At 40.0% G+C, this 23,946-nt stretch overlaps 1 long non-coding RNA gene across 1 annotated transcript in view; it reads right to left on the bottom strand.

Moving 5' to 3' along the window:
• The window catches only part of LOC115938634 (uncharacterized), a 33,843-nt gene extending 10,229 nt beyond the window's left edge, over window positions 1-23,614 (bottom strand). The window contains exons 1-3 of the long non-coding RNA XR_014143905.1: window positions 23,447-23,614; window positions 13,172-13,258; window positions 12,576-12,703 (exon numbers count right to left, since the gene is read on the bottom strand). This is a non-coding gene — a long non-coding RNA (uncharacterized LOC115938634). The remainder of the gene's footprint in view (window positions 1-12,575; window positions 12,704-13,171; window positions 13,259-23,446) is intronic.
• Between the last annotated feature and the right edge of the window lie 332 nt (window positions 23,615-23,946).

Below are 23,946 nucleotides of genomic sequence, written 5' to 3'. Positions count from 1 at the left end.
AGTCCATTCTCTTCCAAAAGCTGAGTGAGTTTCTCCATACACAGATCTGATCCTGCTGTCATCACTCTAAACCCTGCAATGATCCCCACTGCTCTTGGGCACAAACCCTCCACAACCTGTCCCACCATGTCTCACACCTGTCCCTTCACTCCATGAGCATTGGCCATGCAAGCTTCCTCTCGGCTTTGCTCAAGTAACCACATACTCTTCCCTCTGAAACACTCTTACACCTGCCCACTTTGCTCCATTAACGCCTGCTCCCATTTCTTATAAAATATGAAAGAGAAGTAACAAGAAGTAGAAGGTACACTGAGATGAGTAATATATGTTTGGAGCTCCAGAAGTAATGGGGAGAGAAAGAGTGAGGAACAAGAATATTTGGAGACATATTTACTGAGGACTTTTCATAAAGACATCTCCCTCCCTCTCTCTCTCTCTCCCTATATATATATATATGTATACATATATATATATATCTTTTCTCTTTTGTAAAATTCTCTTTGGTAAAAATTCTCTTTTATCTTCTGTAAAATTCCTTTTTTACATTTTTTTTGGTTGTCTTGTCTTACTGAATGATGGGAGTCTTCTTATCCTGTAGTATCCGTGATATCATATGTATGTATATACCTTCAGCCACTTTATGTCTTGTATGTTTACCTTCTTTATGGCATCTTTTTGTGAACAAATGTATTTAATTTTAATATAGTCCAATTTATTACAAAATCTCTCTATATATTTTATACACACACACACACACAAGTACCCAATACATACAAACCCCATAAATAAGAAGAAATCCATACCTGGACACATTATAGAAAAACTGAAGAACATCAACGACAAAGAGAAAAACATGTTTAAACGAAGAGGAACCAGAAGAAAAAAGACGGAGTATCTTTAATAAAGTGGCAGTTGGAGTTTCAGATGATTCCTCAACAGCAACAATGGAGCCCAGAGGACAGAAGAGTGGTGCTTTCAAGAAATAACCCTCCCCCTGAAATTGTAGACCAGTCCAAGTGTTTAAGAACAAGGAAGGCAGTGAAAACATTTCTGAGGACTTTTCTGCCTAAAGGCAGAAAAAGTGATCCAGATGGAGAGGAAAGAAGAAATGAAGAGCAAAATGGTAGTACATAAGTGAATGGGCAAGCTGGCAACATGGGGGACCGTAGGGGCACGCTTGGAAAGAGATGGAATCTTCTGAGTCCTCTTGTTGTCTAGCTGTAGGATGAAGCCGTTGATTAATTTTAGACTCTGACAATGTAGGCATGTGATTGGACTTCTAAAATTCCAATCTTCGTATTTCAGCCGGACCACCTGCCTCTCCTGCATTCGACTGCTAAATTAAAGCTTAGCTGTAAAAGGCAAAATTGGGGAATACGAAGAGAAATATGAAAGATATTTACAACCTCGAGGTAAGCAAGGATTTTTTTTTTAAAAAACAAGAGACAAAAACCATTTCTAATAAAATCAGGATTGATAAATCGGACTATATTAAAATTAAGGACATTTGTTCATAAAAAGATGCCATAAAGAAGGTAAACATACAAGACATAAAGTGGCTGAAGGTATGTACAATACATATGATATCATGGATATTACAGGATAAGAAGACTCCCATCATTCAATAAGAAGAGACAACCAAAAAAATGTAAACGAGGAATTTTACAAAAGAACAAACTCAAATGGTCAATAAACGTTTGAAAAGACGATTAACCTTAGTAGCAATATGGGAAATGCAAATTAGAGCCATAATGAACCAGCATTTCATATCCAACAGCTGGAAAATGAAGAAGTCTGATGATTCTAAGGTTGCCAAGAGTACAGAGTAGGGGAAACGCTTCTAGAATGCTTTGGGCAATGGACTTTGTAGAACTACCTTCAAGAAAAATTGGCAATATCTAATTAGCCTGAGAATGGACAAGCTTATTACCCACCATTTAAATTCCTAGAGAATCTCTTGTAGTAAGTTACATACAATAATATTCATAGCAGCATGTTTTGTCTTAGCAATAAAAGAGGGAAAAACTGGAAACAACGTAAATATCTTTCAACTGTACAAAAGATAAATAGTCTGGATATATTCATGTCATGCCATACTATACTTGGAACATAATTCAGCTACCCACATCAACACAATAGAAATTCGATAATGTTGAGCAAAAAACCCCCCCAAAAAATAAAAAAAGAAAACTAGTTTAGGATGTATACAATAATATGTCCTATATAACAGGCAAACTAGAAAATGTGTAGTGTAGTTTAGGGAGACATACAAAGCAGGGAAAACCATAAAGAGAGAGATGATTATCACAAAGTCCAGAAAAGTGGTTATTTCCATGGGGGCAAGGATATGTGATTCAGGAACATCATATGGGGGATTTCTAAGGCTCTGGTGATGTTCTAGTTTGGACATAGATTTCTAAACCTGTTTTATATTTATATAAGTAACACATATGTTTATATATAAACAAATACATTTATGTTTTATGTACTCTCACATGCCTGCTCTATTTCATAATAAATCTCACGCTTTAAAAAGTGAAAGTGAATAGCAATTGAGTATTACTACTCAATTGAATAGCTACAGTAGCAACGTAGACTTTTTCAGTAAGTTTTGCTATGAGACAGCAGAGAAATGGTGTAGCTAGAAGAGTATGACAGGTCAATAATAGGTCCTTTTAAAGATTGTACTTATTTATTTGAGATTTTAAAGATTTTATTTATTTATTTGAAAGAGAGACAGAGTACATGCACAGGAGTGGGGGGGGGCAGAGGGAGAGGGAAAAGCAGACTCCCCGCTCAGCAGGGAGCCCTACGGGAGACTTGCTCCCAGGCCCCTGGGATCGTGACCTGAGCCGAAGGCAGATGCCTAATGACTGAGCCACCCAGGTGCTAAAAATGGGAAACCACACAGCCTGCTCAGGTGCCCATGGGAATGAGCCTGTAAAGCAGAAGCAATGGACGATGCGTAGCAGAGAGACAGACTAGCTTCGGAAGTACAAGCCTCCAGCAGGTGGGAGCGGGCAGGCAGTGCAGATGGAAAGGAGAGGAGCTTGCCCTTGAAGAACAGCACTGATGTCTCACTCTTACAACAGGTTGTAGGGCCAGACAAGTGTGGGATTTTGAAAGGAAGGAAAGAAAGGAAGGAAAGATGAGGGGTTGCCCATCTAATAAGTCAAGGCTGGCTACTAAAAGAGAAGCAAGTGGAGAGGAGGGGATATAAGAATTTCGAGAAGAGTTGAGAAAGTGGGAAACGTTTTGGAGAGTGTAGCAGAACCCCAAGGGAGTGTTGAGTGCCCACATGGAGCTTGTGGTCATGAATGTTCACTGAAACCCTCCCACCTCGTGTATAATTTCCCCAGATCACTTGTAACTTCCCACAGGTGAAGGTGCACATGAGCTGGAGGGCTGGGTCCGTGGGTTAACCAGGGTCAAGCTCAGGTTGGCTGGAAGGAGGCTCTTCATTTTGTAATGTTTCCCAAAGTCTGCTCGCACATTTGTCTATTATTGTTTCTTGAGACCCCAACTACCAGAGCCCCAATCTCCCCAATGCCCTGAAGGTCATCCTAGGATGCTTTCTATGACTGGCACTGTGTTACTCACCAAGGCGAGAGGGTTTCACTTACTTAACATCTGATACTAAGTTACTGAATGTTTAAAAAAAAAAAAAAAGCGTTCACTCTCACTAGTCTCCGAAAACATACAAATCCATGGAAAAGGGAAAACACAATGTTTGGCAACCAGTTCAAAAACATGAAACAGATAATGCCCAATGTGGTTAGGAGTCAAATGAAACAAACACTTTCATGTGCAGCTGGTGGGAAGACAAAAGCTTTGTGGGGCAATCTGGCAAGAGCGTCGGAAGTCTTTAAAAATGCTTCCCCTTTAACTCAGTAACTTCTAGAAATCGTCACCAAGAAAATACACTGGGAAATATATAAATATTTAACAACATTAGCTTCACTACATTTTTTTAAATAGTAAAAAGTTATAAGAAGCATAAATGCCTACACAAATTAAGAGAGTTGTTAAATGAATTATGGCCCACCAGTAATTTCTTTGCAGCCATTAATAATAATCATATAGTGTGTACTTACTGATACAAATAATACAAACATTTTAGAATAAAGAAGAGTTGCAAAACAATATATAGTTTCTATTTTTAGTTATAAATATATTTATGTACTATTGAGGTCTATCCCAATGGGGCTTTTTCTATAGACCTACACTGTTGGGAATGCCTCATATACATGTGGTTTCCTTTACTCAGTCAAAGAAGTCCAACCAAAAGAATTGTGGACTGACAGTGACAACTGTGAATTGAACAAAAATTCTTTTTCATTTATTTTTTTTTAATTTTTTATTTTTTTAAAGATTTTATTTATTTGACAGTGAGAGATACAGCGAGAGAGGGAACACAAGCAGGGGGAGTGGGAGAGGGAAGACACAAAGCTAGGATGCATGTCAAACTGGAATACCTAGATTTGGGGTCAGCCTCTGCCTGCTAAAACACAGAGGTAATTGCCCCCCCTCCCATAACCACGCTGTTATAAAATCAGGTAAAATAAATAGCGTTCACCTTTCGACACGGAAGTGAGATAAAATAAAACGTTTAAGGTAAGACACAAGTTCTAGTTGAACAGAAAACACATTAACTTAAAGGAAAATGATAGTCCAAGGACATACACACAACTGAATGCCAGGGAAGACAGGCTGCAGGTGCAGAGGGCAAAGCCCTGGTAAGGTCAAGGCGGACGTGGGGGGCGGGCAGCCCGAGCCTGACTGAAATGACGGGGAAGGAAGAGAGAATGGAAGTGTGGGCACTGTGTTTGGGAAAACGGAGAAGAAATGAAAAGAATGTTCTTGTAGAAATGCTGTGAGAGGTAAGGGTGGCAAGGTTTAGATGCTACACACACACCCCCGCGCAACATACACAACACACACACACACCACAACATACACAACACACACAACAGACACAATACACACTACACACAACATACACACAACACACACAACGCACAACAGACACAATACACACTATACACAACACACATTACACACAACAAACACACCACACACAACACATAACAGACACACCACACACAACAAACACAACAGACACAATATACACACCACACACAACAGACACACTACACACAACACACACCACACACACAACAGACACAATACACACAATATATACACCACACACACAACACACACACTACACCCAACATACACACCACACAACATACACAACATACATAACACACACATACAAAACACTCACCATACACAATACAATCACACAAACACACCACAATACATACACCACACACAACACACACCAAACATAACATACACCCTAAGTACACACAATAGACACAACACACACAACATACACATACATATAACATGAACAACACATACACTCACATGCACCACACACCATGCCACACATACAAAACACACACACATCACACACAACGCAAATCATAAGCATAAAGTAAAAGTAAACACCTAATTCCTTGATCCCAAGTTAAGTTCTGTTATGGACAAATCACACTTGTTTGGAATATAACTTAATTTATTCGCACTTCTGTCACAAGATACTTGTCTGCATCTGCCATGTCTCCCCCTGCCCTCCCCTCAGCTGGGCTGTACCTCCTGCAGTCTGTGACAAGAGAGGAAACCAGCCGAGCGACTCTTCTTCCTGTCAGCCCTTCCTCCTCCTCGGCCCAGACCCGGGTCATCCGCGACGCCGCCCGCCACTGCCGCTGGCTTGCTTCTTCTGAGGTCCCCTTCTAGAAATACTAAGATTCCAGATTCTGCCCCTCTCCTAACTCAACTAGTTACTATTTGGCTTCCATTTTCCCACTTCTAAAAATGCTCTGATCACTCACCTGATATTGTCCCCTCTCCTCGTCTTTTTGTTTTTATGTTTATTCTTATACCTTTGCATTAAAATGACTTTGTGGCCATTCTGTTGGAGTTTAGGTGGGTGGGGATTGTTAATTACCTACGCGGACTCCTCCTACTTAAACAAGGCCTCTAAAATAAGTTCTAAATGTGGAAATGACAAAGGGGTCTGGGTAACAGTAATGATTAAACCTATTCCCTCTCATCTGCATAAAGTTTTGCTTTTAATCCAACCTCTAAGTTTTTCCCAATAAACGCACACAAAAGCATTGACCTGCATATCTACCCCACCCCCATGCACTGCAGAGCTTCTGAGACCAACCAAGGAGAACCACATTTCAAATAAAATGATCTCAGACTCTTGGCAGTAGGAGTGCCCAGCATGATATACAGTCTGTTTAAGCAGAAATAATAATAACTTTCCACACAGATATAAATTGACTCTAAGCATGCGTGACTTTGCATTTTAATCCGGTCACTATCGGGTGGAACCAACGTTTATTAAACCAACTTAAGCAACGGAAAGAAAAGTCAGTTATTTAAAAATGAGCTGGAGTCCCTACTCATCCAAACAAATAAGAAAATCATAGACTTAAATTTCTGATAGCATCTGGTTTTGCTGCTGCCTTCGGACACCATGCAGGTGAATCTTTAAAGCAGTATTTCCTGCAGATGAATCTTTAAAGCGGTATTTTCTGCCAAATGCCAGGCTTTCCAACGGTGAAGCGACTGTCGGCTTTCCAAAGCTGCTGATGCTACCACTCTTACTCAGATATTTCACTCTTACTCAGATATTTCACGCCTTCCTCCCTTACCCACTACTCTCCACTCTCTCTGCAAACACACACCCCATTAAGCAATACCAGAAAGAAGGTACTGATGAGCCCACAACATTGATTTTAGGGGTGCTGCTGATAGGAAATGTAAAGGCCTTTAAAAAAAAAAAAAGGCAGAATTGGTGTGAGAAGGGGTATTGTAGAGAGTTTCCAGGAAGTTGGAGGGAAAAAAAAAAAAATTTCACTTTTGTTTTGTTTTTTTTAAGATGATGGACTTAGGGGCACGTGGGTGGCTCAGTCAGTTAAGTGTCTGCCTTCAGCTCAGGTCATGATCCCAGGGATCCCATGATCCCGTGGGATCGAGTCCCAGGTCTGCTCAGTGGAGAGTCTGCTTCTCCCTCCCTCTCTCCCCCTGCCATTCCCCCTCTCCCCTTGTCCTTCCCCCTGCTTGTGCTCTCTCTCTCTCAAATAAATAAATAAAATCTTTAAAAAAGAAAAGAAAAGATGATGGACTTAAATAAGGGCTCTGGGCTTCTCCAACTCTAGCCCCGTCATGGACTCTGTGAGCAGAATGACTTCTGAGGTCAGGAGCCTTGTCCTTCTTGTCACTGCTTCGTCTGCAGAGTCCAGGGTGCATTTTTGTTGGGTGAATAAATAAAACCAGTAAAGAGAAAATAGCTCAGTAATAAGCCTGTATATGTACTCTGAAATATTATGTAGCATTAAAAAAATGACTTAAATCTATGTGCACTGACAGGCAAAAACTCTAAGACATATGGCTAAAGTAAAAAGTTAAAGAAAAAAATATATTTGATAAATATAAGAAAAATCCTAGAAGCCTGTGCACCAGATATAATAGATTTTATCTCTGGAAACAGAAAGGCCAAGGAGACCATGTTTCATCCATATTATTTGAATATTTCCAACAAGAGTGCATTCACAAATTACTTGGGTAGATAAAAAATAAAGCAAATGTTTCCAGCTGCCAACTGATGTTTTTTATGTTTTATGTACTTGTGGTAAGTTTTCATATTTTTGTTCATCTTTTTAATTTCCTGTTTGCTTTTCTTATTTTTTACTTTACCTTTTTAAAATTAATTTTTCATAATTTCCATTTGTCCTTGATAACATATTTTTACTGTAACAAGTAACATGCCTGATTTTTTTTTGCTTTGATCTCATGTAATAAACATACACTTATTAACAAAAATCGAACTATACTATTTGCAATCTGCATACTTTTTAATTACATATTAGATCTTTCCATGTAAGTATCATAGTTTTACGTCAGTATTCGTAATGACTTTGTCTTATTCCTTTGCACAGATATATTAAAATCCTACAATGTCCTATTTTTAGATATTTATATTGTAGTCCAATTTTTTCTTTTTTAAAGATTTTATTTATTTATTTGACAGAGAGAGACACAGCGAGAGAGGGAACACAAGCAGGGGGAGTGGGGGAGGGAGAAGCAGGCTTCCCACAGAGCAGGGAGCCCGATGTGGGGCTCGATCCCAGGACCCTGAGATCATGACCTGAGCCGAAGGCAGACGCTTAACGACTGAGCAACCCAGGTGCCCCTGTAGTCCAATTTTTATTTTTATTTTATTTTTATTTATTTATTTATTTATTTTTAAAGATTTTATTTATTTATTTATTTGAGACAGAGAGAATGAGAGAGACAGAGAGCACATGAGAGGGGGGAGGGTCAGAGGGAGAAGCAGGCTCCCCGCCGAGCAGGGAGCCTGATGCGGGACTCGATCCCGGGACTCCAGGATCATGACCTGAGCCGAAGGCAGTCGCTTAACCAACTGAGCCACCCAGGCGCCCTGTAGTCCAATTTTTAATGTAACAATTTTAAGAAATATAAGTTTAGATTTGATTAGTTTATGTTTTTTTAAAAAGCTACAGTAGTGCCGGTTACTATCCAGAAAAGTTGCACTAATTTAAATTTGTAGTGTATAGGAATTCACGTTCCCCTTTCAATACAAGGAATCACTTTAGCATTTTAAAAAAATCTTTGCTATACGGTAAGAGAGAAATAGAATCATGTTGTTTTAATGTATCATTCTTTAACTATAAGTAAAAAAATGTTAGTATTTGTCTTTAATTCTTTAGTGAAGTAACTGTTCATGGGTATTCATTTTACCTACTGGGTTTTTATTTTTCTTATTGATTTATAAGCTCTCTTTATATACTAAGGTTATTAGGTCTTTGCAACATATATCAGAATCTTTTTTACTAGGTCATATAACTTTAAACATTATCTCTAAGTTCTTATTTATTAAAATGAAGTAATGTGTCCCCTTATTGTTTTTTCCTTAGGATCATGGTTTAAACAATCACCCAAAATATACATGTAAGAAAATATAAATTCTCAAAGCACTAGCAGAGTTTTGATTTTTACCTTTAAATATTTAAAATATAAATAAAAAAATACACCAGGGTGCACAAAACATAAAAACATAAATTTAAAACATAATTTAAAGACTTTAATTCTCCTGGAATCACTTACTTACTTAATTTATATGCATACAGGTAGGAAATGAAATTTATTTTTCCCTATATGGTTATTAATTAATTATCCAGATACCAATAAATAAATATCATTTACCTATCTACTGTTTTGTAATACCATTTTCATTATATGCTAATTTTTTACATAAACTTGAGTTCATTTCTGAATGTCCATTCATTCCTTCCTTCCTTTATTCATTCAACCAATTTTTATTAAGGAAATATTATGTTCTAGGCACTGTTTTAGGCAGAAGTGATACAGCAGCACTGAATACAATGGATGAGATCCTTGCCTTTCCTGACTTCTGTTCAACAAGTAGTCACAGGCAATGAACAAATTGGGATAAGCAGGAAGAAGAAAACGATGCCAATAATACAGTAGAGTAACATTGTGGACAGGAGGACAGCTATTTTAGCAAAAGGCTTCACAAGCCTCTGTGAAGAATGGTAACTGAGCAGACACCTGAAAGAAGCAAAAGGAACATGAAAAATGCAAGGGAGTCCCCCATGGAGTACAGAAAAAAAACCATGACACTCTGGGGGTAGAGGAACAGCAAGTGCAAAGACACTGAGGCAGGATCAGGTTTGGTATTTGGGGGAGGGGAGGGAGAGCAAAAAGGCTAAAGCAGCTAGACGGAAATCAGTGAGCAGAAGTTCAGGGATTTTAATGGGGGTCTTTGCAGGCCATGGGATGAAGATTCTGTAGCTAGGGAGTATGGTTGGATTTCCATTGATGAAAAGAGCACCCTCGGGGGGCACTGCGTCGAGGACAGGCATGGAGAAACAGGAGCAGGACTGGAGAGGCCAGTTAGGAAGCACTTGAGGTCATCCAAGAGGGACAGAGACAGCAGTTCTGAGGACGGTTGGGAGCGATCAAACTCAAACATAGCTATGTTCAAGCTTACGGGACCTGGTGATTTGCTGGATATAAGAGAAGGGAATTTGGATATGGTAACTGAGGTGCTAAAAACCTGGCGACGCGCTAAGTTCCAGGTAGGAATACCCAGAGCTTTGTCTTAAATAAGCTAAGGCTGAAATTCTTTCTCACTGTCAAGTGGTGGCATTAAGCAGATGGTAGGACCTCCCTCAGGAGGAAAGTTCTGGCTGGAAATACAAGTTTGGGAGGGTCATTAGCATTCCTGAGTCTGCAGGGATCAAGGGTCTCCTGGACAGAAAGTGTAAATGGGGGGGCGGGGTAGTGGAGGAAAGGAGAATGCAGAGGAACAGCCAGTGCGGGAGCCCGGGGGGGCGGCTTCCCAAAGCCTGGAGAGGAAAGCACTTTAAGAAGGAGGGGAGGTCTGCTCCTTCAAAGCGGCTGAGGGGTAAGATGAGCACTGCAAAAGGACCGTTGGGTTTGGTCATTGCAGTGGAGGAGGAGGGCTCCCAGCTGAAGAGAATAGGGGTGAAGACACAAACATAGGGAAAAAAGAAATGCATCTGGAGAAGTGTGCGGAGAAGTGCGGAGACTCAGGGAGCTGTGTTTTGTTTTGTTTTGCTTTTTTAATGGGAGCTAATTCATCCTGTTTGTACGTTCATGAACTGACTCAGGAGAAAGAAGCAGCTAACCCTGCAGATGAGAGGGGTAAGGGCAGGAACAAGAGGGGGTGGGATCTGGACCCATCAGGGGGTTGAGCTGTGTTCAGGGCAAGGACGTTTCTTCCATTTCTGTTCCATCCCATTCATCTGTGGCTCGGACATTTGCCTAAACCCACTTAGCTCTATAACTCTGTGGAAGATTTCAATGTCTGATAAAGCAGGAGACACCTTGCTAACATTATTTTTAGTCCTCATTTTAAAAATTAACACATATATTTCCAGCTGACCTGTTTTTTCTTTTATTTTTATTTGTACCAAGTTCATTTCACTTGAAGTGATCATACATTCATATGGTTAAAAATTCCAAAGTTACAAGAGGCATAGAAATGAAAAAACTCTCCCTTTTGCCAGTGTCTCCCAAATATGCATTTTTCCCCACGTGGAGGACCAATGTCACCATCTCTTGAATATTATATTAAAAATATTTTATGCATATACAAACACACTTATATTTCTTCTTTCTTTTTCCCTTTTTATATAATCAGTGACACAGAGCTTTGCCTGTTGCAGACTCCACTGCTCAAATATAAATATTGACAAATATATAATGACTGACAAAATCAGGTTATAGATGAAAAAGAGGGAGGGGGAAGATTCAAACGTCATCAATGCCGTCTAAAAAAATGAAGGAGCAAAAGTGTGGGTAATATCATACTTATACAAGGGGCGCCTGGGTGCCTCAGTGGGTTAAGCGTCGGACTCTTGGTTTCGGCTGGGGTCATGATCTCAGGGGTGTGATATCGAGCCCCATGTGGAGCCTCACCTTGGGCTTCATGCTTAGCGGGGAGTCTGCTTGAAGATTCTCTCCCTCTGCCCCTCCCCCCAATCTCTCACTCAAATAATAAATAAATCTTCCAAAAAATATTATATTTATACAAGTAGCCAATAAAATGAGACTACATACCTTAAATATAAAAACCCTATACAAAAAGCAAAGAAAACAAACCATATAGAGAAAAACTTTTTAAAAAATGCCCTAGAAACTGAAATACAACATAAAATAATGGGACAGAGCTAATACCAAACGTATGTGTTAATCATTAAATGATTAGAGGATTAAATCACTTATTAAAAGAGAAAGATCTTCAGGTTTTATCCCAAAGCAGAATCCAACTGTATGCTGTGCACAAGAGACACACCCCATAAAGGTGATTCAGTTCAGTTAAAGAGATGAGCAAAGTACAGCAAAGCATATACAAATAAAAAGAACACTGTGTTCCTCATAGGAAAATCAGACAGAGCAGAATTCTGCCCCCAAACCATTAGAAATGACATGAAGGGCACTTTGTGATGACCTAATACCCAGCAGCAATATTCACAAGGAATGGTAGGAGACCGAAGAGGAAACAGACACAACCCACCAGCAGGGAGAGATTTTAATTCACCTGTAAGCATAGGTCAGATTCATGGGACAACGATAGGCATCTATAATCAAGACAGAGTAATATCAATAAACTGGGGGAAAATAGTTTCAGTCATGTCTGGGACAGAGGACTGAGCTTCCTGATATGAAAGAGTTCCTAGAAATTGAGGGGAAAAAACAAAAACTTAATTAAAAAAGAGAAAAAAAACCAACCATGCAAAGGATATAGACAGCTCACAGCAACACCAAGGTGAATAACCTTTACACATATGAAAGACTGCCCAACCTCAGCCACGAGAAGAAAACTAGTTCTAAGAATTACACTGTGATGCACAGTTTCTCACCAAACAGGAACCAGATTCCCAACTTTTACAATATACTGTGTGGGAAAGCGATTCTCTTACAGAGCTGGTGGGATGATCACAATGCTCCGGGTGGAGGCGGTCACCTTGGCAAATCCGAAGGGATTTCTGTGGTGTCCGTGAAGTATGATCAGGAGGTCCCCACGGTTCACGGGTACAGCAAGAACTGCCTTGACAGAAAGAAAACCAGGAAGGATGTGCTGTGTGACGAGATTTAGCAAATAAAAATACAGGTCATCCCCTTAAATCTGAATTTCAGATAAACAATGAATTATTTTGGTATACATATGTCCCCTGCAATAAGGAGGTCCCCTGCAGTATTTATGACATACTCTCAGTACCCCCTGGTTAGAGGTTTGTGGCAAGGTACTTGACATAGGACTTTGGTTAGTCAGGTCAGGCCCACCCTCCTGCCCCTGACCGCTTTCTAGGTTGATAAGCACACCAACTGTGCTTCAGGTGCTCATAGCCTTAGGTCTCTGGCTGAGCGGAGGCCTCCGCAGTGAGGGGTGGGCCTGCGCAGATCCACCCCTCAGGAAGTACGGAGGCTGGGCTTGCTATGAGTATAGACAGCCAGCGAGGCCAAGAAGCGGCCTCCAGCACTTGGAATACACGGAACCATGTCTGCTAGTAATCACCATAGGAAGAAGTAGAGTCGAAGGCCTGAGATCAGACGCATTTCTGCTTCATTCTGCCCCAGACAGCTTTAAGTGGCAGGAACGTCACTGCAAAATTCAAACAAGAACCTCTAAGGTTTTGACTAGTGAGATGATAAGGAAGAACCATAAAATCACAGCTCGGTGCAGGAGCTCTGGGGTGGGCCTCCTGTGGCCCCTCCTTTTGCAATTAAGGATTGAGGAACGTGAGTGCCAGGCAGGGGCAGTGTCTTGCTCAGCTCAAACAGAAACCGTTGAATGTCCTCAGCTCAGTGCATCCCCACTGTCATTGCATGCCATGTGAAATGTTTCTTATTCGTAAAAGGTGTTGGGCTGATTTGTACACACGCCTGCACATTCCTCAGACTCATCAAGAGGCAGAGTCTAGACTCCTCACCTTACATCTGGGCCGACCTTAGTGACTCCCTTGTAGCCAATAACATGTAGCAGAAATGAGCGACACAGCTTCACAGGTGAGCAACACAGGTGAGAAAAGGCTGGCTGGTTTCTGCCGCCTTCATTCTCGGCTTGCTCAGCGTGGAGCACTGAGCTACTGCAAGGCTGCCATGTAGTGAGGAAGCCTAGGCCACAGGAGGTGGCCACATGTAGGTGAGACAGCTGACCACCTCCAGGCAAGCACCAGCATCAACGTTTCCTCCCTACTGCTAATAACTTTTAGATGGGAAGTGAAGACCAGAAGTCATTCCTGGTCTACTTTATCTTCACTTGAGGCCAACAAAAGCCAAAATACTGTTTTTGCTTTGGGAAGATGATGAAATAAAACCTGGTTTTGAATTTTAACTTTCGGTAGCACAGAGTCTTCGGGGAACAAATATAAGGCAATCCCAGGAAGTTGTTCTTTTTTAAAGGTCAGGAGATTTTCAGATGATAAATACTTGATCAGCAATCCAGTTCCCAAGCAAATACCCAGGCAATTAATCACAAGTAGACAAGATCTTTCCTGTGGAGAAAATTTTGCTGTTTTTGGAAAATACAGCTTTGCTTCAAAAAGTATTTGAAAAGGGGGCGCCTGGGTGGCTCAGAGGGTTAAGCGTCTGCCTTCGGCTCAGGTCATGATCCCAGAGTCCTGGGATCGAGTTCCGCATTGGGCTTCCTGCTCAGTGGGGAGCCTGCTTCTCCCTCTGCCTCTGCCTCTCTCTCTCTCTCTCTGCCTCTCATGAATAAATAAAACATTAAAAAAAAAAAAGTGTTTGAAAAGAAAAGCAAACCAGGGGCTTCTCTGCTCTAAAGCCCAATATGGCCGATTTACTTTCATAACGTGAATGTGCTTACATTTTCCTGATTCTCATGGGCAAAATAAACAGCAAAGTGGGGCGAGGTCTAGAGTGGGACTAAAGTGCTCTGAGCAGCCCCTGAACCTGCCTGATGACAATCCATCCAGAAACACGGAAAAGCAAAGCATTGTGTTAAGTGTTTCTACTAGTTTCCTAGGGCTACTCTGGCAAATTACCTCAAACTTGGAAGCTTACGATAACAGAATTTTATTTTCTCAAGTTTTGGAGGCTGGAATCCTCAGTGGAGGTACAGACAGAGGCACGTTCTCTCTTAAGCCTCGAGGGGAGAAGGCTTCCCTGCTTTTCCAGCTTCCGGTGGCGTCCGGCCAGGAATCCTGTGTCCCTTGACATGTGGCAGCCTTACTTCACTCTCTACCTCTGTCTTCACACGGCATTCTTCTCTGTGCATGTGTCTGCATCTCCTTTCCAGTTCTTAGTAGGACACCCATCAGATTGCATTTAGGGCCCCTCCTCCAGGATGACCCCATCTTCACTTGATTGTATCTGTAAAGATCCTATTTCCAAATAAGCTCACATTCGTGGGTCCTGGAGGTCAGGACCCGAACACACGCTTTTTGGGAAACACAGTTCCAACTCATAGCAGTGTCCTAAACAGAGATCTAACTAGAGGGCTGTGGTTGTGGGGATGGCAGGATAATTAACTGGGAGAATTCCCGTGGCTACTTCTTTTGTAGTCTGAAGAACGTGGATTCAAATACTGACTAGCTGTGAAGCTGTGTAAAAGCTATGTCTCCCCTCAGTCTCAGATGACTTATATATAAGTGGGGATTAATTGAGACAAGTGTGGTCCCAGACCAGCAGCCTGGGCATCATCTCGTGAGAAATGCTCAAGTCAGGTCCCAGCCCAGACCAAATTGAGCTGGAGTTTGCACTTCAAACAAATCTCTAGATGACTCAGAAGCACAGTGAAGTTTGAGAGGGACTTAGCACAGTCCTTGGGACATAATTTGCCAATAAATGCTACCCCATCCCCAAAACCATATAAAGGCAGTTCAATAAAACAGTTGAGTTAAAAAACAGAGGAGCATAAGGGAAGGGGGGGGAAATAAAACAAGATGAAATGAGAGAGGGAGACAAGCCATAGGAGACTCTTAATCGTGGGAAACAAACAGGGTTGCTGGAGGGGCAGGCGGATGGGGTAACTGGGTGATGGATATTAAGGGGGGCATGTGATATAATGAGCACTGGGTGTTATATAAGACTGATGAATCACTGAACTCCACCTCTGAAACTAATAATATACTATACATTAATTAATTGAATTTAAATTAAAAAATAATAAAAAAATATTTAAAAAAACAGTTGAGTTAACATTTAATTTAATAACTATGGACTAAAATTAAAAAAGAGAGAGAAAGGACAAGGTTAGGCCATTTTTAAACTACCCAAAAAGAAACTGGTTGACTAGCAATAGGCTGGTAGTGAGATACTAAATTTTAGGACTCTTTGAATATTTAAAAAAAGAAAAATATTTTTTAATTTATGAAAATATTGCTCATACTAAGTGGGAAAAAGAAATCCAGAGAGGGGAGAGGGTTCAGATACATTTTTAAGACCGTGTTATCTGAGGGGCACCTGGGTAGCTCAGTTGGTTAAGCGTCTGCCTTCAGCTCAGGTCATGATCCTGGACTTCAGAACCTGCATTGGGCTTCCTGCTCAGTGGGGAGTCTGCTTCTTCCTCTCCCTCTGCTCCTCCCCCCACTCATGTGCTCTCTCTCTCTCTCTAATAAATATATATATTTTAAAAGACTGTGTTATCTGAAAAAAACTGAATTTGGAGATTACCAGTGTGTAATTCTTGTGAGAATTTTAAAAATTATTTAAATGTATAAACAAAAAAACTCCAAAGCTTGGAAGTCATGTTTCTCTCCCTCAGAACAACAAAGAAGCTGAACAAACTGAAAATCAATGACTTTTCTTACATTTACCAGAGAAACGAGGTCACAGGATAAACCAGCACCCTGAAAACTGGAGAGACAAGTGAATACAGAGACCACAGACCAGCTGACCTAAAGCAGAAGCTGTTGGAGCCAGAATTGGCAGGAACATGTATGTGCTTCAGAAATTGCTGGAAGCTGAGGATGGACTAACCTGAGAGTTAAAAGCTCCTGGAGGCCCAGTTAAAGCAGGGATCCCCCACATTTTCACAGAGTTCTACTTCCAGCACCCCCAGTGGGTTCTCACGGTGAAGACAGGAGAAAAACCCTTCATGTCTGGCTGTGGGTGGGGCAGGGGAGTAGCCATTCTGAAATACATCACAATAAACACTTACCCAGCAAGAGAAAGGAGCCTTCTTAGGGAAAGGAATGTTAGCCAATTCCAGCCAGCCACTTCTAGCCTTCCCATCTCACCTCAGGGGAAAGAAAATTAGCTGAGAAACTTTTATGAAGGTCACAGACAGGGGTACAGACTCACTGAAACACTGAGACCTAATTATAGGATTATAGAATGATTCCCCTCCCCACCCCCTTACCACCAAATCAATAGGCTCCCTGTATAATAACAGGGGGTTAGAGCTAAAAGAACTGCAAGGCCCAGACTCTATCTAAGGAGGAGTTCCTAGGGAAACCCAAAGACAATGGAGAGACAAAAACCAGGACACTAGAGGAAACTGAAGTCTCTGATACCTACAGCCACTATAAACACAGCCTGACTCCTAGCCAGATAAAAATAAACTTCACACCAAAGGCCTATCTACTCAATTCTTATTACCCAATACATCACGTCTAGTTTCTAACAAAAAGTTCTTGCCAAAAGGCAAGAAAAAAACCAAAATCTGAAGAGACAAAGCAAGCATCAGAACCAGACTCAGATACAGCAGAGATTTTGGAATGATCAGATTGAGGATTTAAAATAACCATAAATAAAGGTGCTAAGCACACTAATAAAAAGAGTAGATGACATGCAAGAACAGGTGGGTAATGTAAGCAGAGAGATGGAGACTCAAACTCAAAGATAATCATAGAAATCAAAACAACTCTAACAAATGAAAAATGCTTTTAATAGGCTCATTAGTAGGCTGGGCACAGCTGAAGAAAGAATCAGTGAGCTTGAAAACATGTCAATAGAAACTTACTACTGAAATGCAAAGAGAAAAAAGAATGAAAAAAAAAATTGAACAAAATATCCAAGAACTGTGGGTGCAATTACAAAAGGTATAACATAAGCTAATGGGAATTCCAGAAAGAGAAGTGAGAGAAAGAAGCAGAAGAAATATTTGAAATAATATAGGCTGACAATTTTCCAATATTATTGACAAAAATAAACCATGGACTCTAGAAGCTCAAAAAAACCAAAAACCAAAAAACCCAAACCAAAACAAAACAAAAAACAAAAAAAACCAAGTATGATAAATACCAAAAAATCTACACCTAGGCATATTGTACTCAAACTGCAGAAAGCCAAAGCCAAAGCCAAAATCTTGGAAGAAGCCACTTGGAAAAAAAGACATCTCACGTATAGAGAAATAAGGACAAGCATTACACCAAATTTCTTATCAGATTCCATGTAAGCAAGAGAATGGAAAGAAATACCCAGATTTTTAAAAGGAACAAAACAAAACAAAACAAAAACACCAACTCAGAATTTTGTACCCAGCAAAATTATCCTTCAAAGGTAAAGGAGAAATACTTTTTCTCAGATAAAACCTGAAGGCATTTGTCATCATTAGACCTGCACTACAAGAAATGTGAAAGTTTCTTCAAAGAGAAGGAAATGGATAAGGGAGTCAGAAACTCAGATATATGTAAAGAAAGAAGGACTCAGAGAAGGAATAAAGGAAGACTCTGAGGTTGTCCTTGGAAGCTCACTGCCAATAGCGTTGAATTTGAACTGAACCCCATGCTCCTGGAAAACAACAAAGAATAAGGATATCTCACCCATATTTTGCCTTCTGGAAATGGCATATTGCAAAAAAAAAAAACCCTCCTCCAAATACGACTTAGGTAAGACTCACAGAAGCAGCTCCCCACCTTAATTACCTAGGACAAGACCAGACATAGACCCTCCAAATTCCCATTCTTTGCCTCAAAAATGAGCTGAACTATTTTGTCTTCACTGATCAATAGGAACAAAATGCTTGTTCATCAAACTTTGGTTAAGCTTCTCTTCTGCCTCCAGGTGCCCGAACTTTGGTCCACCCTCAGCCTGACCAGTTGACAACCCCTCCTGAGACTAGGCTGACCTCAGACTAAAATATTCTCTGATGTACAATCCAATCATGCTCTGCTTTCACCCCCCCACCCCCCACAACAGGGTATTTCTATCCTTGTTTATCCCTCTTTATCAAAGAAAACCCTTATCTGCCTAACTCTGGAGACGCCTGCAGGTGCTATGGTCATGACATTCTCCCCATTTCCATGGTCCCCCACATCCCATTGCAATAGGGCTTCATCCCCCACATGCTACACCCCACTCCTTGCAATAATCCTTTTGAATAAAGTCTCTCCTTTTTAAGTTCAGACTTGTTTCTTATATGAATGAAATTTGGCCTCTGCTCTGCATTGGTTCCATGTCAGAGCTTGCCAATCGCATGCTCCCATCTCTCAGAGATGGGATCTAGTCACTGTCTAGTTTGGGCAAATTTCTGGAGGGGCTTTCTTTGCCCTTCTGTGCTCACAACACCAAGACTTTTTGCAGCCTTGCTCTTCAAGCATTTGAGCAGAAAGGCAATCTGCATCTGTTGCTGACTATCTGTATGTGCTTAGTCTGAAGGTTTTCTTCTTTCTTTCTGAGTAAAAAATTCCCTGTTTCTTAGGCAAATACTGTATTTTTTTTTTATAGAGGTGCACTTACAATTTTACAATTAACCTTGCTTAGCATAGGGCTTCCTGACAATACTTTTAGGTGGAGAATTGGAGTAACATTTGTCTAGGACAAAAAAAGGCGGTATGTTTTGTACAGAACTGAACATTTTTAATTGAATCAAGATAGTTGTCAGAAGCTAAAGTTTTGCTGATTTTATTACCAGAACTGTGATTAAATCAGTTTACTTTATATTCGAAGTATGTAACATTCTGTAATTTTGAATTGTCAAAAGCAGTTTTAAAAGAAGCCATGTTTTATGGTTGCTAGGAGAAACCAGACAAGGCATCCCACGTTTATTTACTCCTTCAGATTGTTTTGTTAAATGCCTCCCCCATGTAAAGTCCCATGGCATGATGGGAAAACAGCAGCAAACAAATCAGACGTGGTCCCCCTGCCTTGAGGAGCTCACTAAACAACTTTTTTTTTTTTTAAATTACAAGTATGTAAAGTTCTGCTAAGGAGAACTAACCTGCCAAGGGGTAAGCAGTTGAGTGGGGCAGGGAGGGATGAGTATGTCAGATAGCTCAGGGCAAAGTTAGGGAGATGATCTTCTAAGAAACAACAAAAAACTAATTGGTTGTTACGTGAACTATGGGGAGATTTGCACCTGGTGTCCACAGCTCTGCCTATACTTGAAGTGTAGGTATGAATCTATAAGCAGTTAGCACAGTAATTTGCACAAACTATGTACTCAATATTTATGACCTGAATAAATGGGGCTTCATCAACATGTTACAGGATACACCTCAGATTTTGAAAAGCTGGCAAAAGGAGTTGAGGATTACTAATGTAAGAATTAGGAGGAAAGATATATTTAGGCAGTTCCTTGGCATTTTTTTTTTAATATATATTAGGAGATCGTGCTTCAGAATGATCTGCTTCTAAAGGATCTGTTATTTACACTTGGCTATTGTGATTATTCAAAAATGAACCGAGGGAACACTTTGGGAGAAAGGATTGGAGGAGGCGGGCATCTGGAAATTTAAACAGAAGCCAAAAGCAAAACAAATAAAACCAAACTCAAAGCAAAACACACTCAAATCCTCATCATTCAACATGTACTCAGTGTACATTTATCAAGGTTAGCATACTAACCTGTGGGTGTCAGTGAACACAAAGCAGCAAAAGCCCTAAATTTGGATTTCAGTGGTGAAGAGAATCGATAAACAAGTAAATATATAAGGAAACAAGGTAATTCAGGGAGTGTTAAATGCTGAGACTTCGATGATTATATTATAAAGTGGAGGCATGAAATATGTATGCCCCTCGTTCCTTCCCTGCACCCTCAGAGAAAACCCCTAGTAATTTGGCTGGGGGTAGGGTGCTTGATGTACTTTTTTGTGTGTGTGGGGTCCCCCCACCCAGGGGCAGCAAAAAGACATGGCTTGAGTGTGATATATATCATCTTCTTTTAAAAGTTCCATAAATTAGCAGCATTATCAACAATAGCCAAACTATGGAAAGAGCCCAAATGTCCATCAACTGATGAATGGATAAAGAAAATATGGTAATTATATATACTACAACATATTACTCAGCCATCAAAAAGAATGAAATCTGGCCATTTGCAACAACATGGATGGAGCTAGAGTGTATTACGGTAAGTGAATAATTCAGAGAAAGACAAATACCATATGATCTCACTCATGTGGAATTTAAGAAAGAACACAGATGAACATATGGCAAGAGGGAAAATAAAAAAAGGAGAGAGGGAAACAAGCCATAAGTGACTCTTATTTATAGAGAACAAACTGAGGGTTCATGGAGGGAGGTGGGTGGGGGATGGGCTAGACAGGTAATGGGTATTAAGGAGGGCACTTGCTATCATGAGCACTGGGTGTTGTATGTAAGTGATGAATCACTGAATTCTACTCCTGAAACCATAATTGCACTGTATGTTAACTAACAAAATTTGAAAAAAAGTTCTAGAAATGATCTTTAAGCCAACTCCAGAATACGTGTAATCTAAATAAAATAAATCACGTGCTTTGCAAGCAACCAGAATAAATCCCCAGACTACTCCTCCAATTCTAGATCCTTCTATGTAAATATGTAGCTATCATTCACACACAGAAATATAAGCACACATATGTTTTGAGAAACAAAAATGAGACTGCAACCTGCACATTCTTCTACAACTTTCCTTTTTCACCTACCAGCCATAATTATAGTAAGAACATATTTGCAAGTCAGTCCATATAAATCTGTATCATACTAAATTTGTGGCTGTGCCGCAGACTTCTCATCCTTCCATGTTCGATTGTTTTCAATTGTCTGACATCCAAATAATGCCCCAATGAATATTCTTATACATCAGTATATCATGCATATTGTGTTATATCTGTGAGACAAATTCTTGGAAGTTAGACTGCCAGCTTATGGGATGTAAAAGCTTAAAGTGCTGATAGGCATGGCTAAATCAACCCTTTGCCATACCACTTTATTAGTAATTTTTAAAATAATTGTCAATATTAAAGGAAAACATACACACACACAAATAATTGTTATTTAAATTTGCATTTCCTTGGTTATTAGTGAGGTTTAGATTCTTTTATCAGTTTTTTTTTTAATTGGTTGTATTTCCTTTGTGAATTGCAGGTGTATATTCTTTGCTCATTTTTCTATTGAGCGGTCTTTCTCTTATTATTAGAAACTCTTTTTAAGAAATCTTTATACAGTAGAGATATTAATGCCTTGCTTGCTAAATATTATAAATATGTTCTCCCAAAGTCTCAAATTTTACTTATATAGACAAATGTATTAACCTATTCATTTACACCAGTGTTTCTCAAAATGTGGTTGGTGGAATACCTACAAGAGAATGTGGAGTACTTGTTAAAAATGGAAATTCTAGGGCCCAAGCACTGTATGAGAAGCTTTGGGTAAGACACAGGATTTTGCGTGTCTTATTACATCTCCAAGTGGTATATTCATTGCTTCATGTTCTTATTTTTGTATCTTGCATGATTATTAAAAAAAAGCATATGCTTTTGAATATATTTAGATTTCAATCCATCTTAAATTTACTTTTGCTCCTGTTAGGATGCAAAATTTTTAAATTAACTGCATTTTATTTTTAATCTCTTTAATTACAGCAACAGTATTTAATAAACCATTTTTTCCACTAAAGCATCATCTTTGTCATATATGGTGGAGTTTTTCCACATTCCTGTAGTTTTTAAAAGAAATATCCCTTTTTTTTTCCTAAAATATCATATATTTATAAAGAATTCACAGCATGTAGAAAAAACACTAAGGAGAAGTTTTTTAAAAATCCAACCTGTAGTAGGTTGACTAGTGTCCCCCAAAATTCATGTCCACCTTGGACAGGTGATCTTATTTGGAAATAGGGCCTTTGCAGATATAATTAAGTTAAGATGAGGTCATGTTGGATTAGGTTGGGTCCTAATTCAGTAACTAGTGTCTTTATAAGAGGACAGACACATAGTCGATGCCATGTGATGAAACTGACAGAGACTGGAGGCTAAGGGATGCCAAGGATTGCCAGCAACCACCGGAAGTTGAGAAGCATGGAACAGACTCTCCCCAAGAGCCCTTAGAAGAACCAAGCTTGCCAACATTTTGATTTAGGACTTCTGGACCCCATAAGTGACTAAGTTACTCTGTTTTATGCCACCCGTTCGTGGTGCTCTAGGAAACCAATGTATCAACTAATCAGAAATAACTTATCTTTAACATTAGACGGGTATCATCCCACGTGTGTGTATACATATTAGACTGACAAAAATATTTACACTGTCATGGGGATAATGCTCTACAATCTATATTATTAAAAGTTTTTTTCTTTTACTTGAAGGTATCTGAAGAAAAATAATAATAGATCTATCCTCCTATTCCATTGATTATTTTCCTATTGCTGTGTCAGTATCTTGGTGTTCAGTGTATTTTAATTTTTTGTAGGGCAAATGCTTACTACTCTTTTTTAAAGGGTTTCCTGATAATTCACAACAATGTAATCTTCTGTATAAAATCTAAAATTAGTTCTAACACATTCCCAAGAGAACTTGGGACTCCGATGGAAATTGCGCTGATTTTGTGACTTAACTTGGAAAGAACTGGCATAATTTTGATACTGACTTGTTATCCAAAGAGATGGCACCTATTTTTCACTTACTCAGGTCTTGTTTCTGCCTTTCAGCAAAGGTTGAGGGATTTCATCCTGAGGATCTTGTAACTTGCTCATGTTCATTCCTAAGTACTTTATACCTCTTGTGTAAGAGGTCGTGGAGGAAATCTTTTTTATTATTTCATTTGTAAGAGGCTATTATTTGTTCAAAAGGGAAGTTTTTAATTTTCTTCTTACCTCTCTCGAGTTAAGCCTTTTCCTGAATGTTTTAAAATTGAGGCACTCCGACTCTCAAGGTTTTCTACCACCTGCGCAGAGTACGTCTCCTCCCTGAAGGAGTCTGGGTTGTGCCCTGCAGGAACCGAGACCGCCTGGCTGGGACCTAGCGGGTCTTAGCGGCCCGCCCGCAGACGCACGCCCCTGCCCTGCCACCGGCCAGCCGCGTGACCTGGACAACCAACTTCTGCACCTGCTGGACCTCAGCGTCCCCACCCCTAAAACGCGAATCGAGCACCAGTTAATAAACGCAAAGCACTGAGAACAACTCC

The sequence above is a fragment of the Leptonychotes weddellii genome, chromosome 3 (genome assembly GCF_054177405.1).
Source record: "Leptonychotes weddellii isolate Sample4059 chromosome 3, ASM5417740v2, whole genome shotgun sequence".
Taxonomy (NCBI): domain Eukaryota; kingdom Metazoa; phylum Chordata; class Mammalia; order Carnivora; family Phocidae; genus Leptonychotes; species Leptonychotes weddellii.
This window is presented reverse-complemented; position numbering and strand designations above follow the sequence as displayed.